Source organism: Thermobia domestica, chromosome 15, assembly GCF_964235325.1.
Source record: "Thermobia domestica chromosome 15, izTheDome1.hap1.1, whole genome shotgun sequence".
Classification (NCBI taxonomy): domain Eukaryota; kingdom Metazoa; phylum Arthropoda; class Insecta; order Zygentoma; family Lepismatidae; genus Thermobia; species Thermobia domestica.
In genome coordinates, this window is record NC_137468.1 from 130,628,287 (window position 1) to 130,647,129 (window position 18,843).

Here is an 18,843-nt window from a genome sequence, read left to right on the forward strand (position 1 = left end):
AAAATGGGATCTAAATGCTCAGGATGAATACAGGAGGAAAAAGAGAATACATAATAGAACAAACCACAACGAGAGTTCGACTGAACCTGATGTCAGAAACGGACTGGACCGCCCGGATACCTAGAAATTTCCAGGTGGGCTTTGCCCTATGCAAAATCACTTAAGATATTGCTCGATTTGTTAAACCTAATTCAAAAATCTGTTCTCTTTCAAAGTAACCAGTGGCGTAACTAATGGGCTGCAGTGTTAGCAAAGGAGGGCATTAAAGAAAGGAGGTCCCTGCCTAACCTGTAGCCTTGTTTGTTGAAAAATCAATAAGACAATAAAAAATTCTCAAAAGTACATGTTAGTTATTACCTCTAAATTGTAACCCCTGTTACATTATACTCAAGTATAATGTATCATAGTCCGTAAAATTTTGGAACTCCCTATATATATTTTTGTTCATGCTTACCTTCGCGAATACAATTGAGAATTATTTTATATTAATCATTATATTTAAGGTTTAGTTTTAATTGTAAGATTCGGTAAAAATAATATCATACCTAGTAGTGTCTATAAAATTACATATAACCTGATATTTTAGTAATATTCTATATTTTGTCATTATTATCATGTTATGTGGGTTCAAAAGTGTATATTCTGTATGTTCTCATAGGTTTTGCATTATTTTCAAGGAAATCTTAACGTAGGGAATCTTTGCAAGGAAACTCAAAATTTTTAATTCTGTAATTTCTTCAAAAATTTTCATTTAAAAATTCGGCCATGATGTCTTTTGGCACATCCCTTTGTTTAGGTAGTAATTATTTTCTCATTGGAGCAGAGAAATCTCAGCTTCGTTTGAGGCTCATTCCAGATGTCATCATTTGTTCGGTTTCTTTTGATGTATCGAGATTTAAGGTGCTATCCTTTTGTTGCGTCATCAGAGAGCCAATTAGAGCTCTTCTTGTCATTCTCTGTCTTTCTACAAAAGCTGTATTGAAGATGTATTCCTCGTCCATAAATTGTGTAAAACTTGGAAATTATCACCAAAGTTAATTTAAGTTAGCTGAAATCGTGTGATTATTTACTGACTAAATTGGATGAAGTATTGAAAATTTGATCTTGGAAAAGCTCAATGGACAGTTAGCAGAGTACCTAAGCAAAACTCATGGGGGAAGCTGATTGGTGGCAGCCATAATGCAGCAGAATGCAAGGACAGTTTTTGTAAGGTGAAATTGAGGCGGTATATGGAAAAAGGGCATATACGTAAACATACCATTTCGAGAAAATCGCTATCAAAGTTTTCATTGTTGAATACGTAAATGCATGGTGCTTATTTCACTGGGTACCTATGATAAACTTTGGAATTTAATGTATGTAATTATAGACATTTATACTTGCTGTGTTGAAAAAATATTTCAGATTGATGTTATCTAAAAAAAAAAATACCTCATATGCCCTTTTCCCATAGATACAAATGTAATAACCAAATTATTTACATTATACAATGTTTATTACCAAATTTGCATACAATAAACATGGCATCAAATTGCAAATGCTTCCAGAAGGTGAAGTCTAACGATCAAATAATTTTTCTAGCCACTCTTTGTCTTCGTCCTTCAGAAATCTGTATAGAGCTCTTACATCTTTGATTTTTAGGCGGTTGAGCTCTGGATACAGCATGCTTTCAAGGTCAAGATGTATACGGTTTCTCGGTGCCCTCTGATTCCAAAAAATGGATGGCTTATACACAGGCAAGTAATTTTCGGAACAAAGCAGAGAGCCAGATTGGTTCACCTTTATCATGACATACAGATGATGATCAGAAAAATGGAAACAGCTGTAGTTCGCAACACGTCAGATGTATGGGTTGGCAGCGGTGTTGTGGCGTCCGCAGCGCCGGACCGCTGCTGGTGGTGTGTTAGGTTGGTCTCCATACTACGTCAGGCGCAGTGGAACAGCAGTGTCCAGTGGCTGTAACAGACATAGGTAGTGTAAAATGGGAGACCTCTCAGATTTTCAAAGGGCAAATTGTTGGAGCCAGGGGCGGATTAAAGGAGGGGGCGATCGCCCCCCCCCAAGAGCCCTCCAAAATATTCAAATTACACACACTGCCGCTTGTAGCTTACCGCCACAAGAACGAAAGTTTGGAATCGTTCTTGCGTTATTTCAAAAGAAGGTTAATTCTTTAAATTCTATTTAAAAATAGTCTCTATCCGGCATGACGCGTTTACGTTAACGATAACTCGAGTCATAATATCAGACAAATCTCAGGAAGAAGGATGGTGTTACTTGAGGCTAGAACATCTGAAAAACTATCCATGGCTGGTTCTTTCCCATAAGGAGAGGGATATTTTTTGTAAATATTGCTCACTTTTTGCAACGGGTTTTTTGGGGGGGGCTATCGAAGAAACGTGCCCCTCCAAACTCTTGGGGCTAAACCTTTGAAGAAATTCGCTACTTTCTACGGTATTTTAGAAACTCACAACAAGGCACAATATCACATTAACGCTCTTGAGGTCGGAAAAGCGTTTCTGAAAAACTACTGGGAACCAGTGAAATCAGTCTAGAATCAAATCAACTCAAGAAGACAAGTAATCCAAAATCGCGACAAACTGAAATTAATGTTGCGGAATGTGATATTCCTTGGAAGGCATGCTTGTGCAGATAATTGGATCTCAGATGGTGACGGTGCAGAAACTAAGTTCAACAAGCGCAATTTTCGAGAATTGCTCAAATTTAGAATGGCTTGTAGTGACGATCTCTTAAAGAATCACTGGAAGAAAGCACTGAAAAGTACCATTTTTGCCAATAAAACCACACAAAATGCCCTCATTGAGGGTTGTGGATGAGAAATCACGTCTGTAAAATTGTCAATCGAGTGCGAGAGGATCAGTCTTATTCTAATATGTTTGATGAGACTACGGTCGTTTCGCACACATTTCAGCTGTCTGATTCTAAGGTACGAACACATGGGCGAAATAAGAGAAGACTGCTTCGGTTTCATTAATCCTCCACCAGCAGAGCTGAAAGGTGAGGACATTGGTTCGATCTCAGAATCCGAAGACGCAGAACCGCCCGAACTCTCACTGACTGGAGGGAAAATTGGAGAAATTGTTCTATCTTTGCTACGAGATTTCTCACTCGACCCGAAAAACTGCGTTGGTATTGGTACAGATGGTTGCGCCGTCACAACCTCTCAAAGTCGCCGGGCAGTGCAGGAGATCCAGAAGGAGGCTTCAAACGCGCTGCACTGTTCATATTGTAATCACAGCCTCAACTTGTCCATCTTCAGGTCGTCCTCAGTGCAGTGCATGAGGAACTGTCTGGGAACAGCGAAAGAGATCATTACGTTTTTTTACCGCATCTCAAAACGTAATACTGTTCTTAAGCTTACGGTTAGTGGCCAGTTGGAGACATTGTGTGAAACGAGATGAGTTGAACGAACGACGCGGTATTACAATTTCACGTGAAATTTCAATAAATAAGCGAGGCTCTACAGTGTGTTCCAAGTGGTCCGAGTTAGATACAGCAGCCAAAGCATGGGCACTTTCTTCTGCCATGCACGACAGCGAAACTATTATGTGTCTTCAGGATGTTCTCACGATAACCCTCCCCTCAATCGACTTTTGCAGAAGACAAATTTAGACATGAACGCAAGGTCAGATGCCATTCAAGACACTATCGCAGCATTAAACAAGAAGCGTTCAAACAGCAAAGAATTCAAGACAACTTTCGAAGCAATATCCAGAATGGCTGCTAGTGTCGACGTGCAGATTCAAAATCATTATCTCACTCAAAGACAAACACATCGTACGAACTTCAGGGCAGATGACACGGCATCTTACTACTGAAGAACTGTCTACATTCCGTTGATAGAGTCGGTTGTAAAGGACCTCAAAACTAGTCTTGCGCAGGGAGTTTTCAATGTATACGGACTCAACATTTTATTGCCAACACGCGCAACTGACTAAACTCTGAGCAACAACTTCCGCATTCTAGCAGAAAGATTTTACAAAACTATCGGAACTCAAGAAAAAATGCTGTTTTCCCTCTTTAGTTCTGAATTTGCAATCCGCACTTCTAAATGGAAGAGAATTAAAGAAGAAGGTGGAACTCTATCACGGACTGCGTTGGAGGCCTTGATCACCAGCGACAAAGATCTTCACGTGACTATTCGAAAACTGCTGCGCATACTTGTAACCCTGTGGTACGGATTCCACGTTAATCACTAGGTCTCATATAGCCTCGCTGCTGAAAGGGAAGTTTAACTCAACATCAACTCAACTTGTAACCCTGCATTCGAACGTGGCCAGTGCAGAACGATCTTAATCCACATTGCATCGACTGAAAACGTGGTTGCGATCTCGTTCTGGCGAAAAGCGGCTGAAGGGACTAGCACTTTTAAATGTCATAGGGACATTGTCGTAGATCGCGACAATATTATATCGACAGATACGGTTTGAGTGGTATTCGCCGAAAAGCGTGTTTTGAGTGTTACTTCTAAGTTCTTTTGTCCTTTTGTTTAATTCATTTTACTAAAATACAGAAACATTATGAGCGCTCAAAAAAATGTTTAACCCGATATTTTTTCTAGCGAAATATTTAGTAAAGCATAGCCACGACCAGGTTTGTAGACAGAATATCTTTTTGGGAGAGGGGGCATTGTGGTGAAAATTCCTTAGCAATTATATCTTTTACCCTCTTTTCCTGAATCCGTTTTACCTTTCTTTTTGGGGGGGTTCGGGAAACATATCCCACTCCACAACAAAGAGCCCCCCCCCAAGACGTTTGGTTTAATCCGCCAATGGTTGGTGCGCGGTTATGTGGAGTGTGTGTGACGGCACTTGCTACTGGGTTAGGTGCGTCGAATGGAACAGTGTCGAAGGTGATGACGGCCTACACAACACACGGGAAAACCACATCGGGGAAGCGGAACAGTGGGCGGAAGGAAATCATGAGTGACAGGTCACGCCAGGTATTAAAGCGCATTGTCACGCAGAACCGTCTTGCCACTGCGGAGCAAGTGACGGAGGAACTCCATCAGCACCTCCCTCACCCTGTTTCGACAATCACAGTCCGCCGCGAATTACATGACATGAACTTACGGGGTCGTGTTGCACGGGCCAAACCGCTCATCAGGGACCATAACGCTTTCGCACGCCGCAAATGGTGCCTCGACCATGCAACTTGGACCGCTGAGGACTGGAAACGTGTGATATGGTCGGATGAGTCATCCTTCACCCTATTCCCAACCACGGGCCGTGTTTATGTGTGAAGAACGCCCAAAGAAGCTTATGATCTGCAGTGTCTCCGCCCAACTGTGAAACATGGCGACGGCTCGGTGATGCTATGGGCGGCCATATCATGGTTTTCATTGGGTTCTGTGGTCACACTTAGCGGACGAATCACTGCCAAAGATTATGTCGCAATTTTAGGAGACCACTTGCATCCTATGGTCCGGATGTTGTTCCCGGACACTGACGCCATCTTCCAGGATGATAATCCACCCATTCACACAGCTGGCGTTGTCGCAGCGTGGTTTGAGGAACATCGGAATGAAGTTCAACACCTCCCCTGGCCCGCCCAATCCCCAGATCTCAACATAATTGAATATCTGTGGTCCGTCTTGGAAACACGACTCCGGCGACGATTTCCACCTCCATCCTCTCTCACACAGAACTGGACGATGCCCTGCACGAGGAATGGTGTAAAATTACACTTGCTACCATTCACGACCTCAATGCCTCCATCCCACGTCGCATCAAGTTTGTTCTGAAGGCGAAAGGTGGCCCGACACCATATTAATCTGGTAAGTTGCAATTTCGTTCAGGTGTTTCCATTTTTCTGATCACCATCTGTATTTCATAATCGTAAATGTGTGGCGGTTGGAGACAGGTCTGGATAGGAACAAATGGCTTAATCCATTCTCCCATTCTTTCAATAGATCTCTATCCATTAGAACTTGAAACTGACTGGGGTTCCGTCTGCAGGAGACCATCGCAGTAAGATATGGTTTCGCTGTTCATATGACTTCCTTTTTGCTGATGTGCTTCCTAATAGGTCCAAAATTGCTATCGCATTGTGAAAATGAGTGTACACGTACTAAAAATACTTGCATTATTTCAAGATAATTGGTCTTGGCAAACCACGCTAAGAATTTGAGAATGGTGAGGTTCTGATTTTGACCTCCAGCTGCATCACAAAACAATACAATCGTCTTGACATTGGAGTATTCTTGAAGTTTCTTCACTAAACAGTCATACAAAAAAGAAGCCACTGAATTAGCATTCTTCTTACCATCAGTTTCTATGAAACAATAACAGTACGATGTATCATCATTGAAAACATGCACGTTGAAACAATACAGCCACAGTAGTCGTTTGTAAAACTGCGTGTTTACGTTTAGGCATGGAAAAGGAAAATTTTGAGCATAATCAAATTCTATCACTAAATAAGACATATCCTATTTTGCCTTGTGCACATAATGATTCCTTATTTCTTTACGTCTTGCTGCCTTGCGTTTATGAAGTGCATATGATAATCAGGCACGTAGCCAGGATTTCGTGAAGGGGGGGGGGGTCCGAATCATAAAATACTGTGGTCATCACACCAGGGACTCGACCATTGAAAACTATTTTACTGGAACATATATTGGTTCGTTTAGCCAGGATTTCGTACCGGGGGGGGGGGGGGAGGAAGTGACAAGAAATTCTGAAGGCCCAGGAACTCGATCAGTCTAAACTACTTTACTATCAACATATATTGGTTTGTTAGGACAATAAAAAGAGGATATGTTGGTAACTATTTTAAGAACAAACTATGAAGAAATCTCGAGTAAAATAATAATAATAATAATAATAAAACTTATTGAAAAAGATTTTATAATGTATTTACGTTCTTCCTCTGTTCGTTCAAATATAACAATTTTCCTTTCATTATGACCTCAACTATTATAAAAAGTACATATTCACCTTTATAAAAAGTACATACTTAATAATGTCTTGTAAAATATTTTACAATATCTGCGTTCCTTTCTCTGTTGAATCAAATGTTAACTTTCTTTCCATATAAATTTTTGTTTTTATTATTCCGTCAACTAGTGTCTGTTCCAAAGACAGGTAAAGGAGCAGTAGAAAATTGTTTTTGAAATATCATGTTTGACACTGCAAGGATGCGATGACGAAAAATTATGATAAAAAATGTCCACGCTGTTACACAACGGCACTATGTTTTCGGGAGCTTGAAATCTTCCTGCCTAGTAGCAGAAATTCTGAGAATTAAGTAACATTTCTAGAAATTTCAAATTCCCTGGCTCTTCCAGGATATTATGCTCACCTCGCCACCACGTATTGCAAATAATACAAATCTCCTCATAAGAAAAAGTAACCAAAAGCTTCCTATACTTTTTTTTAACGCTGATCCTTCTTTTTCTCATTTCATTTTGTTTCGTTCTTCCTTATTTTTTCATTTGTGGTCTCGAAGGGGAAGTCCGGACCCCCCCCTGGCTACGTGCCTGTGATAATGCACATTCAGAACCGGGATTGTCTTTCAACGTCAGTTCACATGCAGCACAGTAATCACAAGTGTCGGTTTTGGGTCTAACAAAGGCATATGAAAATTCAGTGGAAAAGTAGCGGAAATATGTTTTGTAGTTCATACGCAGATTAGTGCCAGATTTCTCTTTGTAATACTCGCGGAAAAGCTCATAAAGTTTCTTTATCGATAGATTAAGATTCTCAAAGTATTTTATATTAGTCTTATGCGAGCAATAATGACTGCAGTCACTGGGTATACTGGTATAGTATTTAAATGTTCTGCCATTAGCTCCAACACATTGTTTTGCAGTTTGTGAGGCCTATTCGCGTGAGACTCCCTTACTTCCCTGAAGTCTGCATTTGCCAGTAGTTTACTTTGAATAACACGCAGCCGCTTCACGGACACTAGTAACAATTTTAGTATGAACTGCTGACATACCGGCATTTTTCTTCCGTTAATACACAACGAATACGACCAAGTGTGCAAACGTTCCTTCTTGGGATTCACAGTCCTCTTTCCAGACGACGTTTTGCTTCGTTCCATACAGTTAGTTAAAAATGAGTCCTGGCATGATTTTCTCCTGTTGATTGTAAAATCCTGCAAATATTTCGTTTTGTGTATCCACAGAAAACTGTTCGCAACATGATTTAAGACAACAGTTAGAACAGTACCTGAAATTTTTGCTGCTGATACGTTTCCTTCCAGCATTGACATACTCTTCGCCTCGAAGATGCTTACGCTCAATATCTTCATTCTTCTTGTTTCTTCGCTGAATATATATTTTCTTACCATTCCTTTTGCTTTCCGCAATACTAGAATCATTGCTGTTACTGGCGTTCATGTTTAGGTTTAAGATATATTCATCACGAAACACAATGGACTGCAGTACGAATCTATTGCCGCCAAAATACAGCTCTGCACACAACACAAAAACAGGAAACACAAAAACAGGAGTACCAACCTCAATTTTTTAAATATCTTGATGAAAATTTCACCACATATTCTTGAAAGACTGGAGAATTCGATAAAATGATCTCCGGGAAAAGGGCATATAGCAATATATGCCCTTTTTCCATATACCGCCTCAATTTCTTTTTTAGAGCACCAGAAGATTTTCATTCCAAAAATCGGTGCAGACAATAAATCAAGTAAGTAATTATAGTTATGAGGCCTTATGCAGAGTCGTTTTGTCGTATGATTAGCGTTATACTAACAGCTTGACTACTGCAGGAAACATATGTTAGTCGAACTCTTTAGTATGGCACTAATAAAGATTCAGAACGACTCTGCATAAAGCGTATTATACATCGTCATACTTTTCCATCAAATATTGTATCAAACTTTTCTTTGATGGTAATTTGGTCAAATAAGTTGGCTAAAACTTTCGCACCCATTATAAATGATCAAATATAAAGATGAACATACTTGCTCATTTGTTTATATTTCGTGATTCAATTGTTAGGTTAACTGTGTAGTTTTATGGAAGTATCTGCCGGTGTAACCATAATGAATACGGTTGTAGAAATGAATGGAAGACTATTCACAGTTACTTCTGTCTCATTTCCCTCCTTTATTGCTATTCCCAAATAAATCTTATTTACATGGTTCCTTTCTTGTTCAGTAAATACGTATGAATCTAAAATCTATTTATTGGTCCGATGCTTAACTTTCGTCTAATTCAGTTAATTTTCGAGTAACTTTTAGGCACTGATTAAGAATAAATAGTCCGTCAGAAAAATGTTAGGCTATTGTGTAGCTTTGGGTGGACAGTTTTTTAATTGACTTTTTTTTTGCGATATTCTATTCACATTCGCTGAAGTTAGGTTAATTACATTTAATTCAGACAGTATTGCCGAGCGAGCATTAGCGAGTGGAAGCGGGTTAGAGTCCCGCAGAACAAGTTGTTTTCTGTCTTCGTTAGTGATGGCCCCCCATTACTAAACAATTACCAAATGTTAGGTTTTACAGTTAAAATGAGAGAGTACATGTTAAAGAGGGTTCTGTAGGATATTAAATTCCGGAGGAATTTTTCAGAGTAGGAAACTACTAATTTATACTTAGAAATGCAAAAATATTACGCACTCTAACATATGAGATTTTATGCAACATCAAGTGATTTTCACACTATCCTCATTTTCGCTCTCTCTTTGAGTCACTGATGCCGCTGTCTCTTGCGAACCCATCCCTGTGGTAACTCGTAGGTCCCATGCTGTAATCCTGCTCTGAATCGGTTAAGTGTCATCCTCGGTTTAAATAACCACCTATCGTAAGTTGCTTTTTTTCTGCAATCTTTTTTAAATGGTATTCGTCCGATGCGTATTTATACCTTAACGAAAGTCCTCATAAAGTGAATCTGCACTCATGGATTCAACTTCTACCCTGAGAAACACTTTTTAAGACATTTCGAATGAATTTCGTGAAGAAATAACTACATATAATAGGATAGCACATTATCATTCCAGACACAGTATGCAGGCATTTTTCTTGATTTAAATGAATTCTTAAGACGTTCTGGCATGTTATTACTGGCGCAGGCTCAGATTATTGCGTACAAATTGGCAATATGCCATATTGCCAATTTGTGCGCAATAATCTGAGCGTGTGCCAGTAATAACATGCCAGAACGTCTTAAGAAATCATCTAAATCAAGAAAAGTGAAAGATTTTTTTTAATTTCACGGAATATTCTCAATCTACGCCAATTTTGGGAAGTCACTTGCGGTACTTAGCTCTAATATTCTTTAATTTTATAGTTGTATAACACAAATTACTGCTAGTATGCATCAAAAGAATATCAACTTTCCGTGTCCACATTATACTCGATTTTATTTGCCACCGCATAGCGATTTTCGTTTTGTTTTCTTTGATACAATGTTGGATAGAAATAGAACAGGGACAAAAATGATAGAACATGGTGGCTTGCACACAACGAATTGTGGATGTGATGAAGATAATTATTAATGTTAAAGTATAGACACGGATGTCAAGTGATTTACTATTCTAAAAAGGACTATCAGAGATAATTTTAATGGCATTGACAATCCTGCGCTCTCTCCAATTCTTAAGTTATTCACGGAATTGAATAAAAGTACCATCATCACTCACAGTGACTAGTGCAATTCTAGAACATTCGGTGAGATTAATTTCAATTACTTCCCTTATTACTTATATATAAGTTATATTGCATGCATCTATTAATTTGTTTCATTTTGTGGTGTTATAATGTTCTTTGTGTTATGTTAATTTGGTGTTTATGTTTGTCTATGAAAATGTCGGAAGTAAAAGACAGCACTTCCTTGATAGAAATACAAAAGTCAGAAAACATTATTATGGAAACGAACAAACAGAGGTAGTTCTCACCTGAAACAGCTCAGAAAACAAAACTTCAAAAATGATTACGGAAAAGGAATCAAAACTTAATGGAAATATGGATAATAAGTTTATAAATATGGAAACTAACACAACCTATATAACTAAGAATAAATATCAAGCAAATCATTTAGCACCTTACGTAGTTTTCCTCAAAGCACGATCTGAAGACATAGGCAAAAAACACATAATGTCTATCAATCGAAAGATTTTTTACGCGGACATACCTGGCATTGAACACATCGAAAAAATAGGTCGCAACTTGATAAAAATTAAATTTCGCTCGGGCGATGAAGCCAACAAATTTATGACACACCCTATTTTATCTAATAACCATTGGGAAGCCTTCATCCCAAATCATCTATTATATTCAACGGGCGTCATTTATGGTATGGACCCAGATATAACCATGGTTGAACTGTTATCAGACATACAGTGTGATGTTCAAGTCACCTCAGCACGCAGAATCTTCCGCAAAAATGACAACAAAGAGCTTCAACCAACTTCAACAGTCATCTTAACATTTGACGCAAAAACACTTCCAATAGATACCAAACTATACTACATGAAACGAGATGTACATTTATATATCCCAAGTATTAAACAATGTTTATTAGGTTGTTACAAATTTGGGCACAGAAAAAATAGCTGTCGCGCAAAATAGACCCACATGTGTCAAATGCGGACAATGTCACCAACCAGATGCTTGTAATAACCCAGTCAAATGTTTAAATTGTGGAGGCAATCATAGAGCAGATTATAACCAATGCGTAGAACGCTTAAAACAAGCCAAAATCATGGAATTAATGGCTAAAGAAAAAATATATTTTAACGAAACTAGTACACTTATAAAACGACCTCCAGCTTTAGAAAATACAACATCTCTTTTTGAAACACTTATAGATACAACAGCGAAAACATCTTTGTAACCATTCCCTCCTAGAGTAAAACAGTTTACTTACTCGGAGGCTATTTCAAATAAATTCACTTCACCTATTGAATACCAGCGCGGAGAAACATTCGGTAGCCCACCAGGGAAAAAAAGAAAAAAAACATAGTGGAACATAAATCATTAAAAAGTACGAGCGATAAGAACTCCAGAAAAATGGTTCAATTTAACATTGCTACTGAACTAAACGTTAAAGATCAACAACCTACGACATCTAAAACTTTTCTTCAGAATTCCTTTAGTGTGAAGAAGGACAGTAACAAAAACTCTGTGGGTTCAAGAGAAGAAGCATCGGTTTCTAAAAGGAAAATACCTTTCAAAACATCTTCACAATATTTCCTTTTGAATAACGCTCTTCCTCAAGGAAAGGATTTTCCTAATAGAACCAAAACCTATCATTCAACATCCAGTATACCTAAAGATACGGACCTAGCGGAGCCTATTTTCGAAATAGATAGTAAAACTGACCTATTTAGAAAATCTCAAAACAAAATGCTTAAATTAAGAGAAATTATACAACGACATTTGACTAATTCACAGCCAGATTCTAATGAAACCGAAGCACAACTGAAAGTTAATACAATTATTCAAGAAATATACTCAATCTTAGAATAAAAAAATATATTTCCAAAAAAATAAAGTAAAAATTAACCACAGATTTATTAAGATAAACTTGAATGGATAACATAATTAATAGAAAATTAGTAATTTTACAATGGAATGCACAAAGTATATACGGGAAACTTTATCATTTAAAGTCACTAATCAACATATATTCCCCAGATATAGTTTTGTTACAGAAAACATGGTGTAAACCTAATATTCCACTAAGAATTAAGAGTTTTACTTGTATTAACCAGTTCAGACATGATTCACATGGAGGAATTGCTACTTGTATAAAATCAAATCTACAATTTAAAACTTTTAAGGTTCAGTTAGCTGATCATCATGAGCATATCCAATACATTGGAATTCAGATTTATAATATAAAGTTGATAAACATTTATATTCCACCCAAAACAAAAGTTAACAACTTATTTTGGAAATCTTTATTACAAAACCAACAAGAATTTGATTACATTTGTGGCGATCTAAATGTATCGGGTGACATCCAGAAGACCTAAAAGGCAGAAGTCCTAAACGGAAGAAGTATAAAAATATAGGCACTAGTACTAAATTTTAGGACTTCTGCAGTTTAGGACTTCTGCCGTTTAGGACTTGTGCTGCGATATGATTTTTTCTGGCGTTTAGGACTTATGCCGTGTAGGACTTGTGCCTTTTTCATTCACTTGCTTTAGTTCTGAAATTCGCCACCACCACACGAAATTGGGACGATGCAGCAACTAGTTGGCAATAATATTACGAACGTAGCTAATTCCAACAGTAACAGCTATATTTGTACTACTAAGATTATTATTATCACTATCTGTTCTGCACTTATACACGAGTTACATAATACAACCTATTTCGTTCTAAGAATTAATTACATAATTAGTTCAGAAATTAGTTTCTTTCGAATGGAGATACGAGAATCCCAAGACAAATTCCTAAAACAAAAATAATTAAATAAAAAATAAAAAAATGTTTAAAAAGCATATTTTACCAGACTTCTGAAACCAAGCAAACATTCAGAATTGCAATATATACTATGCGGAGCGTACTTTATTAAGAGTAGGACAAAAATCCACCAAAGTTTACTTAATTAGGACAAAAGCTCACAAGACATTTCACGAGTGAACATTAAATACCAACTGTATACATAAAGAACGCAGTAAATTTAAAATTGAACAAATAACATTTATTATGCAATACACTGGGCGACATTCATAAGTCCTAAACGGCACAAGTCCTAAAAATATAGGCACTACTATCCATTTCATAAAGATAGGCCCCTGACTTCGCGGTGCTGCTGTGACGTCCAGTCAAAACTTATATTTCATTGTCGTACCTCGTTGGAATTGCTGAAATGTTGTCTTTCCAATACTTAAGACATAAAAATCTTCTTTGTACTATGTAGTGAGAAAAAACAAAAATTAATGAAAAAGTGCGTACTTTTTCGTACTTTTTTGGTAGATCAATGTTTATAGAGCTATATCTCAGAAAAGAGATCACGTAAAATAATTTCCTGTGTACAATATGTAGATGCATCCATTAACTGTAAGTAGTGTTGTAAAAAAACGGTTTTTTTTTCTGTGAAGTTTTTTTTCAATAAAAAACATCGTTCTTTTTCATGTTTTTTTTCAAATGTCTGTTTTTTTTCTGGCAACTATTATTTATTGATTTACGTTGCAGATTATTGAAATAATCAACAGAAGTTGAGTCGAAGCCCTCGTAACTTACAAATCTTTTGTTTCTTTGTACGTATATACTAGCAAAATTGTGTGATTATTCCTTTCGGCCCCAGGTCATTTTTGGCGTTTTCCTACATTTCCAGTTAGTGACTTATTGCTCAAAAACCATTCATTCGATTGATATGGTTAAGGCCTTGCTTTTTAGAAAAGAGATGTGACTATTTTTTGGTGTAAGTTGCATTGCAGTGTTGCTAATGGGTGGGAAATTATTGAGGGAAATGTAGGGGTGAAAATTTACAAAAAAAATCCCTAACCGAATTTCATTTTTTTTTTTTTGTATCTAGTACCACTCCTACTATATGGGTTCAAATCACCTAAAAGAATCTTTGGTGTGTTGACAAGGTACAGTGAAATCCTGTAGTCGCTTGCTTCCATCCAAAGAGAGAAAGAAAAAATTCTGTCATACACATGAAATTTTGACACTTTTTAGGCCTCACAAGCAAAAATCAAATATGCCGGGGTTACAACTTCTCTAATTATCCTATTGAAACATTTTATGATGCGTTCTGTAGGGCAAAGAGGAAGCTTTCAGGTAGTGGTACGTTTGTTTCAATGTAGCCAGTAAGAGGGTAATATTAGAGGGGAAAAGGGAATTTTTTCCGAATTTTTCACCTAAAAGCGGGAATTAATTGTTTTGGCTGGAAACACTGCCATCAGACAGACGAAAACTATCTAAAAATAAACATTAGTACTCCAAGAATATATCCTACAAGTATCATGGCGATATATAACAAAGTAAGCATGAAATTTTAAAAAAATCTCATTCTACCTCAGAAGTCCATCATTTTCTTACCACTTACAGAACATGGTTTATTATAAACCTCAACTGTACTTTCCCTAATTATTCTAGTGAAACTTTTTGTGGTGCGCTGCTTAGGCTAAGAATGAGGCTCCTAGACACTGCTACGTTTGTTCGAATGTAGCCAATAATAAGGAAACAATAGAAATAAAAAAGGGAATTTTTTCCAAAATTTGCCCCTAAAATCTGGAATTAAAATTTTCTGTATCTGGCAACACTGCTATCAGACACACACAAACTATCTTAAAATAAGATTTGGTATCCCCCTAATATATCCTACAAGTAGTATGACGATATCTAATAAAGTAAGCATGTCAATAAAAAATATCTCATTCTACCTTTAAAAAAATCACAGTTATATTCCCAATTAGAGAACTAGGTCTACTGTAAACCTCAACTGTACTTCCCCTAATTATCCTATTGAAACTTTCTATAGTGCGTTGTGTAGAGCAAAGACGAGACTTCCAGATACTGGTACGTTTGGTCCGATATAGCCAACAAGAGGGAAATAATAGACAAAACAGATATTTTTTCCAAAAGTTCCCCCTAAAATCTGGAATTAAAATTTTCTGTATCTGGTAATACTGCTACCAGACAGACGTAAACTATCTTAAATTAAACATTGGTACACCACTAATATATTCTACAAGTGTTATGACGATATTTAAGGAACAAAACTTGTAATTACCAAAAATATATTACGGCAAACAGAAAAGTAGGGAAAAACTAGAAAAATCAAGGGTTAGAACCTAAATATGAATTCTTCGTGCGTTCCCTAATTACCCCATTGTAACGATCTGAACTTGCGTTTCTTAAGTAAGGACAAATGTTCGATTGGCGTAAGTTGACTTGCACTCGGACGTATAGGTACGGATTTATAAATAAAAATTTCTAATTTTTGCCCAAATTTAGTAAAATTTTAATTTCCCTAATTGGCAACACTGCGCGCAGGCCCATCCAATTGATGTCATCAGTTAGATATCCATCCGAGGTATCTACTTGGCAAGTCTTAAGGAGGTCTTTCTACAACGAAGGAAGCTACAGGGAAAAAAGTAGTAGAGGAAATTCGTAATCAGAAAATTCTCGCATTTTTGACTGGGGTGAAATTTGAGAAGGAAATTCGACACCAGAAGAAAAAAATTAATATAATAAACTATAGTCCAACCATATTTTGCAAGAATAATATCCCGATATCTTAATTAGTGTCCACACAGGAGTGGATTAAACAAATAACACACCCGTGTGTGCCACTTTGGCTACCTGGGCCACTGAGTATACATTTGATTACATTTTGTTTTACTACTAACTCATGTTGTTGTTGCAGTTATAGTCTCGACTAATAATACTATCGTAGTTGTAAAAAATAACTTTATAAGGAAAATTTTCTCCTTTTTACATCTTAGTTCCAACACTGTTGGTGAGAAATGCAGGGTGTTTCAAAATAAATTTTGGGGTTTTAAGTCTTCGTAGTACTTATTACATTTTAAGTACAATTATAAACAATGCATCAAGTAAAAGAGCACCTCAAACAGTCTTTGCTACAAGTGTTCAATGTGAGATTCATTCGTCACACGGCACACATCTAGTCGATAGGCGAGAAAGGCCCATAAACTTTCCGCCATATGGCACAAAACACATTCAATTTAGGAGAGTCTCGTTTCAAGTGTACCATCTCCTGAGGATTTGCTGACTGCCAGATACAAACATTATAAGTGTTCACGTTAGCTCTTAGGTGAAATGTCGATTTGCCACTGAAGACGACACGATCCAGAAAATCTTCATTGTTATGCAGCAATATTTCACTTGCGAAATTGGCATGTAAACCGTAGTCTGTAGACTTTAGACCTGTAGCAACTGCAAACGATAAGGACGTAGTTGCAAGCGTCTCCTTAATATTCTTCACACAGACCGTTGTACTGTACAGATTCAGTCTTTATTAAAACACAAAAAAACTTTTTGCTCTCCAGTTTACATCTTTGCTGCTTGCTGTTTCTAACGGCAGATAGAAGAAACAATGTATGTACATGCGTGCGTACAAAACTGTTTGAGTTGCTCTTTCATTTGATATAATATTTATAATTGTAAGCTAATTGTAATAGATACTACAAAGTTTCAAAACCCTAATATTAATTTTGAAACATCCTGCATTACTTCAATTTGAGTCATCCTATATTCGTGTCTTTTATACACATATCATCAGGGCCGGTCCTAGTCAATTTGTCGCCCCATGCAATGGCATAATTTGCCGCCTCCCCCTTTCTCCAGAAAGAACAAATCTTAAAAGTCATAATTTTAAGTATACTACTCCAGCATGAACAACAAAGGTGAGGGAAGTGCAGTTGCACTCAGAAAGGCTTAACCCTTATCCGGGCAAGACATTTTTGTAACGTAAACGGGCAACCGGGGCCTGTGAGGCCCAGTATATATTTTAAGTGCAGAATACACAAAATCAATGCCTATTGTCACTTACTGTTCAGACTAGTCTAGAATGTACCGGTATATATTTTTGTCAAGTAGCGAAACTTCGTGTCACGCTTTTGTAAGCCGACCAAGCAGAAAAGCAAATCCGGTCCAGACATTTTTGTAACGTAAACGGGCAACCGGGGCCTGTCAGGCCCAGTATATATTTTATGTGCAGAACACTCAAAATTCAATGTCTGTTGCCGCATACTGTTCCGACTAAAGGTTACAATAGTCACGTGTTCAATATATAATTATGTGACAATTTGATCTAATATTTGACAGGAATTTCACTAAAGTTATACGGGGCCTCCTAGGCCCCGGTTGCCCGGTTACGTCAGGAAAAGATTTTCAAATTAAAAAAAAAAAAAAGCTTTACCAACTCGATATGTTCATGGGTTTAACTTCGACGAAAGATAGAAGAATTCAGTATTTTATGTCTTCGAAATATGTATGGTTATTGATAAATTTTAGAAAAATGAAGCTACTGGGCCTGGGAGGCCCCGGTTGCCCGGATAAGGGTTAAATACTCACTAAAAATGCAATCCCGTTGTGTGTGTGTTTTTTTTTAAATATTAATCTATTATGTTAGTGAAACATAAAGCAAACACACCTGCAGAGAATAGATGGTAATCCTTTTTATAGAATTCACTATCGAGCTTCAATCTGAATGTATCAGTTTGCAATTCCAGTGCAACTAGTTCTTTTACTTTTATTTCTTGATTTCTCTTCTATATCTGTTAACATTTTCTAAAAAAAAAACTTGTTTCTATCTTCAATGATAAGGAACTTGTTTCTGACAAAAACAAGACTAGTTGTCATATCAAAACTGTGATAACTTACTAAATGGAACAGATATTCACTACTATTCCAGAATTGAATTCTTGCATTTGGCAACAATCAAGCAATTTGTGCTCGGATTTATTCGACTATTTGCTTTAGCATTGTCCATGTGGCCTTAAACTAATGCATCCTAAACTTAATTTATCAATGTAGTATTCAAATAGAAGGTCAGCTTAGTAAATGTAACTACCATCATCATAAAGTCTGTTTCCAACAAGAAATATTTAATTTAAATAATATACTTATGACAGATTTTGCCGGACCATCCAAACTTGCCACTCCATGCAAATGCACGTGTTGCATATATGGTAGAGCCGGCTCTGCATATCATATGTATCTAGTCGACAAATTATTTATATATGACATTTAGAAAAATACTATTAGGCAAATTAGTATTAGTTTTTATCTTTAGACAAGTTATATGAATTTTATACTGTTCGTGACATTATTTTCGTACTTATTAAAGGCCTGCTTTCACGAAAAAAGAAAATTTCATTTCTACTTTTATTTCTTAGTTGATATTGATGAAAACTGCTGAAACCCGAATTGTCT